The following is a 7,469-nucleotide window of genomic DNA, read 5'->3' as shown; positions in this document are numbered from 1 at the left end:
GGATCCTATCAATCTTACCATTATAAAACTGATTTGGCAATAGTTATCATTACCGTTTCCCTCTTAGGGGTTAAATTTGAAGTAGGGGGAGATTTTTATGCACAAATGACATTATTCAGGTACATTACAAAAGTTTATTTTTTATAATTGCTTTGCATGGTAATATGCGTGTAAATTGCCTAGAATAAACCATTAAAGTCAAATAAATCCTTATTTTTATCAGGGTGATTGAATTTAATGTTAACTGTCCTTGAAATATACTGATACAGTCTAGACAAGTTGATTAAAGTATCTCCCGTTTAACTGTGTAGTTTTATGGATCAGATTAGCAGATTCCCACTGGAGATTGTCATTAAGTAGTTTAACTTGCTGGAAAACTGTACTTTTCTTGACCGTATCATCCTGCAGTGTTTGACTCCTGACAGTTTGTTCTACGCACACAAGCAGGATTTGCAATGGATTTCATTGGGCGTCTTGGGAAATTGACTTTTTTTTTAAACTATTAGTGACGCAGTTCCCAAATTTAAAGCATGTACAGTTTTGTTGACATTCTATGTAGTTATAGGCAACGCAGTATGAACCTTGTGGCTTTAGCGTTTAGTTTTGATAGTGATATGTAGTTGTAAGTCTGCCAGTCTCATTACACACAGCAAAGCTATGAATACAAAACTTCCACTTATAAAGAAACGTCATAAAAACTGCCACCAGAACTTGTTAGTAGAGACAATATTGTATAGAACTGCATGCCAGTGTTAGCTTCTTGCCGTGCCTCAGTCGTAAGCCCAGTGGTACCTTGGAATGTGTCAGACCTGGGTAACTCAGGTGATTGTTTTTTACCCTACACGTGCAACAAAGGCAACTAGCCACCTCGCCCCAACGTGCCGAGGAATTACCTTAACCTCTGCTAATTCACTAGCCTGAGAGTTACGCATGTCTGTGTATATACTCAGAGCTTACTCTTAACCATATATTTTGGGACCAGGGTATTCTTTATTAGTGTACAGATGAATTAAACTGAACTGGTACCAACATTTCCTCGTTCCTTCCATCCTATTACCTAACAAATAGCCGTTTCTATTTGTAACATTAAAGTGGCATACGCCACTTTAATGTTTGTGATTGTTAGGTAAGACACATATGCAACAGTTAGGTATCTTTATTTCGAAACGTTTCGCCTACACAGTAGGCTTCTTCAGTCGAGTACAGAAGAGTTGATAGAAGCAGAAGAGACTTGAAGACGATGTAATCAGTCCATCACCCTTAAAGTTTTGAGGTGGTCAGTCCCTCAGTCTGGAGAAGAGCATTGTTCCAAAGTTTGAAACAATATGGAGTTGAAGTGACAGGATGGAGCCTTATATAGCGCCAGGAGGTGAGACAGGTCACTAGTAGAACGTAGATGTTGGGAGGTCAGGTCCCTCTCAAATCCAGCCGCTCTCACTAGTAGAGGTAGTCGAAGTTGATTCCAGGTCTGTACCAAGATACCCTTGTGTTGCAGTGTCTGACAGATTGAACATTAAAATGGTATAAAATACCGACAGATTGTTAGGTAATCTGTCGGTATTTTATACCATTTTAATGTTCAATGTTTGTGATGTTGGTCGTTTTAGATACAATGACTAATTTGGGGTTTAAATATTATTTTTCGTTTTCAGTATTTTACTTCTTTTAAAGAGAATATACAAACAACGAAAACAGGATATGAAAACAGTTACACTTCGAGACAAGGAGGTGTGAACCTTAATATTCATGCCGGTGTTCTTCAACTTGTTTGACCTACCATATGTGACCCTTGACTCTACTAGTGGCCCCAGGTCGTCATCACCTTCCTCCCACCTGCTACCCTTGACCTAACTTCTTACAACTATGATTCTTTGTTTTACCATCCTGGCCCATTACAACTACTGACCCTTGACCTCTGATTCTGTAGTGTACACTTTTGTCTTTTGACTTGACGGTGACCTCATCCTCTATTATTACTTCGTGACCTCGACTTCTAACTTAGCCTCGTGACTAACCTAATCTATCTATATTCGCTCAATTAAAATAACATAATCAGTTGGGCTTTTGAAAAGCTAAGTTGTACACTATTTTTTCTACTTTTTTTTTAGCACTAAATTCTGTTTGTATATGCGTTTGGGTAATGTTATGCTAAATAAATTTTGAAATTTGTAGCAACATTGAACTCAACAGATGAATGCTTGAGCTCCAGTGCTGGATGTACAAGTGACAAGAACTTGACTCGTGTTCTAAAATGTACTCGCACAAGATGACGTGCCTGTTGCCTGCTTTTCTATGTATGTACTCAGAATGACGTCCCTGCTCTGTATATCACAATTGTATGTACTCGGAATGAATGTAGCTTCTGCATATGTTTTATATGTATTAGTGACGCCCCTGCTGTCTGTAGGTCTCCTGTGTACTTCACTAGGGAGGACATACATTATGGTTCTAGAAGACTTGCTTTATAAATAAAATTAGATACGACCGGAGCGTCCAGCAACATCTCCATGATAGTTACATTGTGGGGACACCCACGGTGTGGTGCTACACTATTCTGTATGATCGATGCATTGTGGGAACACCCACGATGTGCTGCTGCGCTGTCCCATATGAGTGATGCATTGTGGGAACACCCACAGTGCGCAGTTAAACTGTTCTGTATGATCGATGCAGTGTGGGAACATGTACGGTATGGTGCTACTCTTTTCCATATGATCGATGTATTGTGGGAACACCCACGGTGTAGTTCTGCACTATTCTGTATGATCGTTACATTGCGGGAACTAAAGCTAACCAAGTTTTTAGTCATACCCAGGAGGCAGAGAGACGGTGAGGCTATTGGTATTGTAGAAAATTGCATTTATCTGTATGTATCATTATATACATAACAGTAAATGAACAAAGATAATTATTATTTATCAGTTAGACAAGAAGGAATTTGGGACACCTAGGTCGCAAAAAATGTCCCCCTTCGATACCTACCACTGTCATATCCACAAGTTGCTCAGGACCTATTAACCTCTTCAAGGGGGGCTCCTTGGCGTGGTGAAGAGGCTCTTGGTCTGAGGAATTAGCCCTGTCGGTCTTCTTCCTCAGACCGAACCTAATTACCCCCCATTCTCCCCTCCCCTATCCCATCCTCCCCATCCTCCCCTTTTTCCATTCCTCCTCCTCCTCCTCACCCCTCCCTTTTGCCCTTCCTTTTTTTGGCCTTTGGGATTTCTCCCACAGGCGCGCTAGTTCCTCGGTAGGGGAAAGGACACCGGGGTCCATCCCATTCCGTTGAGGTTCTTGGCGGTGGCGTAGTTTGCCGTGGAATCTGGATTGCCTGGGGATGTCCTGATCCCTCTCCGGTATCCCGGAGTAGCTTTGGGTGTCTTTTGGGCGACGGGTGTATCTTTGGAAGCCACCTTTCGGATTCCGGGGGTGGTGGCCGAAGGAGGTATGCTTTGTGGCGGATATCCGGCCGCCCTCTCTTTTGTCCACCGAGGTAGCTCGGCAGATGTGAGGTTGCTATCCCGGATTGCTGGTTTACTGGCATGAAGGGTAGGGTATGGCACGGGTTCCATGCTGCATCTGCGCTACTAGCGGTGTTGAGGTCCTCTTGGGCGCGGAGGGGGATTTCCGGACCTTTCATTCCTCCTGGGAACTATTCCTCCCCGCTCCCCCCTTTTTTTATTCTTTTTTTCGGATTCCGGGGGTGGTGGCCGAAGGAGGTATGCTTTGTGGCGGATATCCGGCCGCCCTCTCTTTTGTCCACCGAGGTAGCTCGGCAGATGTGAGGTTGCAATCCCGGATTGCTGGTTTACTGGCATGAAGGGTAGGGTATGGCACGGGTTCCATGCTGCATCTGCGCTACTAGCGGTGTTGAGGTCCTCTTGGGCGCGGAGGGGGATTTCCGGCCCTTTCATTCCTCCTGGGAACTATTCCTCCCCGCTCCCCCCTTTTTTTATTCTTTTTTTTATTTTTATTTTCTTCTTTCTTTTTTTTTCTTAAAAACAAAAAGCAAAGGAGTAACCTAACCATGGCAGCCCTAGTCCATGAAACCACTACCCCCGGGCCCCTTCTTGATACCGCACCCCATTCTGACCCTGCCTTGTATTTAGACCACTCTTCGGACACTCCTGATGCCCCTGTACCTCTTGCTGGTGCTGTTTCCTCACCCGCTTCAGGTACCGGGGCTTCGACTGACTCCTTCGATTTGTCTGAACTCCGCTCTCCTTTGACTATGCTTCCGGCTTCTCCCTCTACGGTACGACGGTACGGCAATTTTCGAATCGCCCGCCCATTTCACGCCGGACCAACTCCGGTCCTACTTCTAAACGCCAACGTCAATCTCCTGATGATGCTCCTTCGTTACCTTCCCATTCTACTCGGAAAAGACCGACACGTCAAGCACTCCCTCTCCACGCTCAGTTTCGGACCACACAATGGACTAAATTCTTTACTTTAAGACCAACTTCTTCTTCTGCCTACCTTTCTGACCATAGTATTGGCAAAGCGCTCCTGCGTCATGTTGGCAGAGATATTTCATTTCACGCTCTCAAGAGCGGTACGCGCATCGTCACTGTCCAGAATGCTACCCAAGCTCATGATCTTTCTCTCCTTTCGAATATCGATACTACTCCTATCACTATTGAAAAACATCTTTCTCTCAATTCTTGTAGTGGTACTGTCATTCTGCCCCATACCATAGTCCAACAGAATTTCCAGTCATGTGGCAATGACATTTTTGAACAGCTGGAACTCCAGGATCTCCCAATCCTCAAAGTAGACACTTATGTCCTTCCTGCCCGGGGGCGGAGACGTTACCCTTGCAATGTGGCTCGTTTAACTTTTGACAGCCGAGAACTCCCGTCCCGGAGGGCCCAGGTTCGATTCCCGGCGGGTGGAAATATTTCGACACGTTTCCTTACACCTGTTGTCCTGTTCACCTAGCAGCAAATAGGTACCTGGGTGTTAGTCGACTGGTGTGGGTCACATCCTGGGGGACAACATTAAGGACCCCAATGGAAATAAGTTAGACAGTCCTCGATGACGCACTGACTTGGGTTATCCTGGGTGACTAATCCTCCGGGGTTAAAAATCCGAACGAAATCTTATCTTATCTTATTACCTAAAGCATCTAAATACAATTTTAAATCATCATTATTCACAGTTTCTTGATTCATTAATTCCAAACATTTATTATATGCCTTGGTTACATGACCTTTTCTAGCTTGCAATGATGCTTTCTTTGCTCTATATTCCATATGTTTGTCTTCTGTATTAATTTCCTCATTTTCAGTCATGATGCAATGTATGAAATTCAACTTAATAACACTTATGTACTAAATTATGCACTTTATAAAGGTAAATAGTACAACTTACCTTTGAATAAATCCTAGCTACTTGAGCTTAGCAATTACATGTAAGAAAATTATATAAATTTTATATGTACATTAATACAAACCTTTAGCCAGCCTTGGCTTATCAAAATTAATATTATACAAATTAATAAATCCTTGCCAGAATTTGGCATAGCAAAATTAATATTATACACATTAATATTAGTTACACTTGGCTTATCAATTACACATACACTGATATAAATCTTGGCCAGAATTATCTTATCAAATTAATATTATACAAATAAATTAATGTAAATCCTAGCCACTTTGGCTTTGCAAAATTAATATACACATTAATATAATTAGCTACACTTGGCTTATCAATTACACATACACTTATACACATTAATATAATCTGTAGCCACACTTGAGCTTAGCTTATCAAAATTAATATTGTAATAATTATAATCCACTACACATTAAGTAAATTTGTGAACTTAACATCCACCTCCTGTCATTTCACATATAATTATTAAGTAATTAACCAATTAATGACTTCACTAATTACCTCCGGTTCAAGAAGGACCAACGGGCAAATTAAATTTGGAAAATTGCATTTATCTGTATGCATCATTATATACATAACAGTAAATGAACAAAGATAATTATTATTTATCAGTTAGACAAGTAGGAATTTGGGACACCTAGGTCGCAAAAAATGTCCCCCTTCGATACCTACCACTGTCATACCCACAAGTTGCTCTGGACCTATTAATTACAAATGATTTGTATCACCAGGAATGCTGGTAAATATATATTATTATTATTATAATCAAGGGGGAAGCGCTAAACCCGGAGGATTATACAGCGCCTGGGGGGGATGTGGAAGGCATTCAGGCTTAATTCGGGGAACTGGAGCACACATCCAATTCCCTAAATCAAGAGCCCCTTACCAACATCAAGGAACCTTCCCTGAGGGGTGGTAAATATACAAATTTGTGGACTGTATATTAAAAATAATAAATGATTATAGATACACATATACATAACAGAAGAATATATCTTAATCATAACACTCACCAATTTAACTGGAGATTAAGTTGTATCATACTCAGAAAACCTCAATATCTATACATGAAAATAACAACTGGCCAGAGCTATAACATAACAGACTTATCTGAGGTTCCTGGAGCTGTCTTGTCCAGTCACCTGATATCTCAAGTTATGCAGGACTGCACATCCATCAATTTCGCCTCCTATTTGAGAGGTGTCAACCCAATTTTAACCTCTAGAACACGAAAAATTCTTCCCATTATACACTACCGTTAGTGTCCAATTCAAACAAAATGGCGAGTCTCCTCTGCGCAGACGCAGGCTTTCCGTTTTCTATGGCATAAATATTATTAAATACAGTATGGCCATCTATTTACATACAACTACTGCATTTCTGGAAAATATATACAGTATTTTCCACAGGTATTGTGTCCATGCAGTTATTATCGTTATTATTCTATCTAATTGTACTTCTCTCGGCTCTAATTTAGGTGGTCTGGCAGCTTTTTTTTTTTTTTTTTTTTTTTTTTCAAATTTGAAGCAAAGCGTCCATTGTCCATTTTTCTCTCTTTTTCTTTTCATTCATATTACCTGTTCAGTGCTACTAAAAATCACATAGATTTACTGGCTACGTGTAATTTAACCTTCTTTTGGTAGGTCTGGAAATGTTTTAGCATATAAAACATTAAGTGTTTAGCCAATGATGCAACGAGTGTATAAGATCTTTCACTTATAGAAAGATTCAAGTGTGGAATATGCCCTTACAGCATAACACTGTCCATTAAATAGTTAACTAACTAAATTAAATCTCGGGCTCACAGCTGCCTCCAGATTCATCCTCTTCCTTAATTGTATCTTTCGTAACAAAAAAAAAAAATGAATGAAGGTAATACTAATACAAATTTTATTTCTTTATGTTGTTCAAAATAATGTAGTTTACCAGTAATAATATATCGGTGGGCACAAAAAGCCACTAGTATGCAGTGTATTTCGGGTAGGCAAGTACATTATATCAAATAAGATGAAGTAGGTAACAGCTCTTAGCTTGTAAGTGAACTCTTAACCCTATAAAAGTCCTTGCATAAA

Source organism: Cherax quadricarinatus, chromosome 7 (assembly GCF_038502225.1).
Source record: "Cherax quadricarinatus isolate ZL_2023a chromosome 7, ASM3850222v1, whole genome shotgun sequence".
In the NCBI taxonomy this organism is placed as follows: domain Eukaryota; kingdom Metazoa; phylum Arthropoda; class Malacostraca; order Decapoda; family Parastacidae; genus Cherax; species Cherax quadricarinatus.
This window is presented reverse-complemented; position numbering follows the sequence as displayed.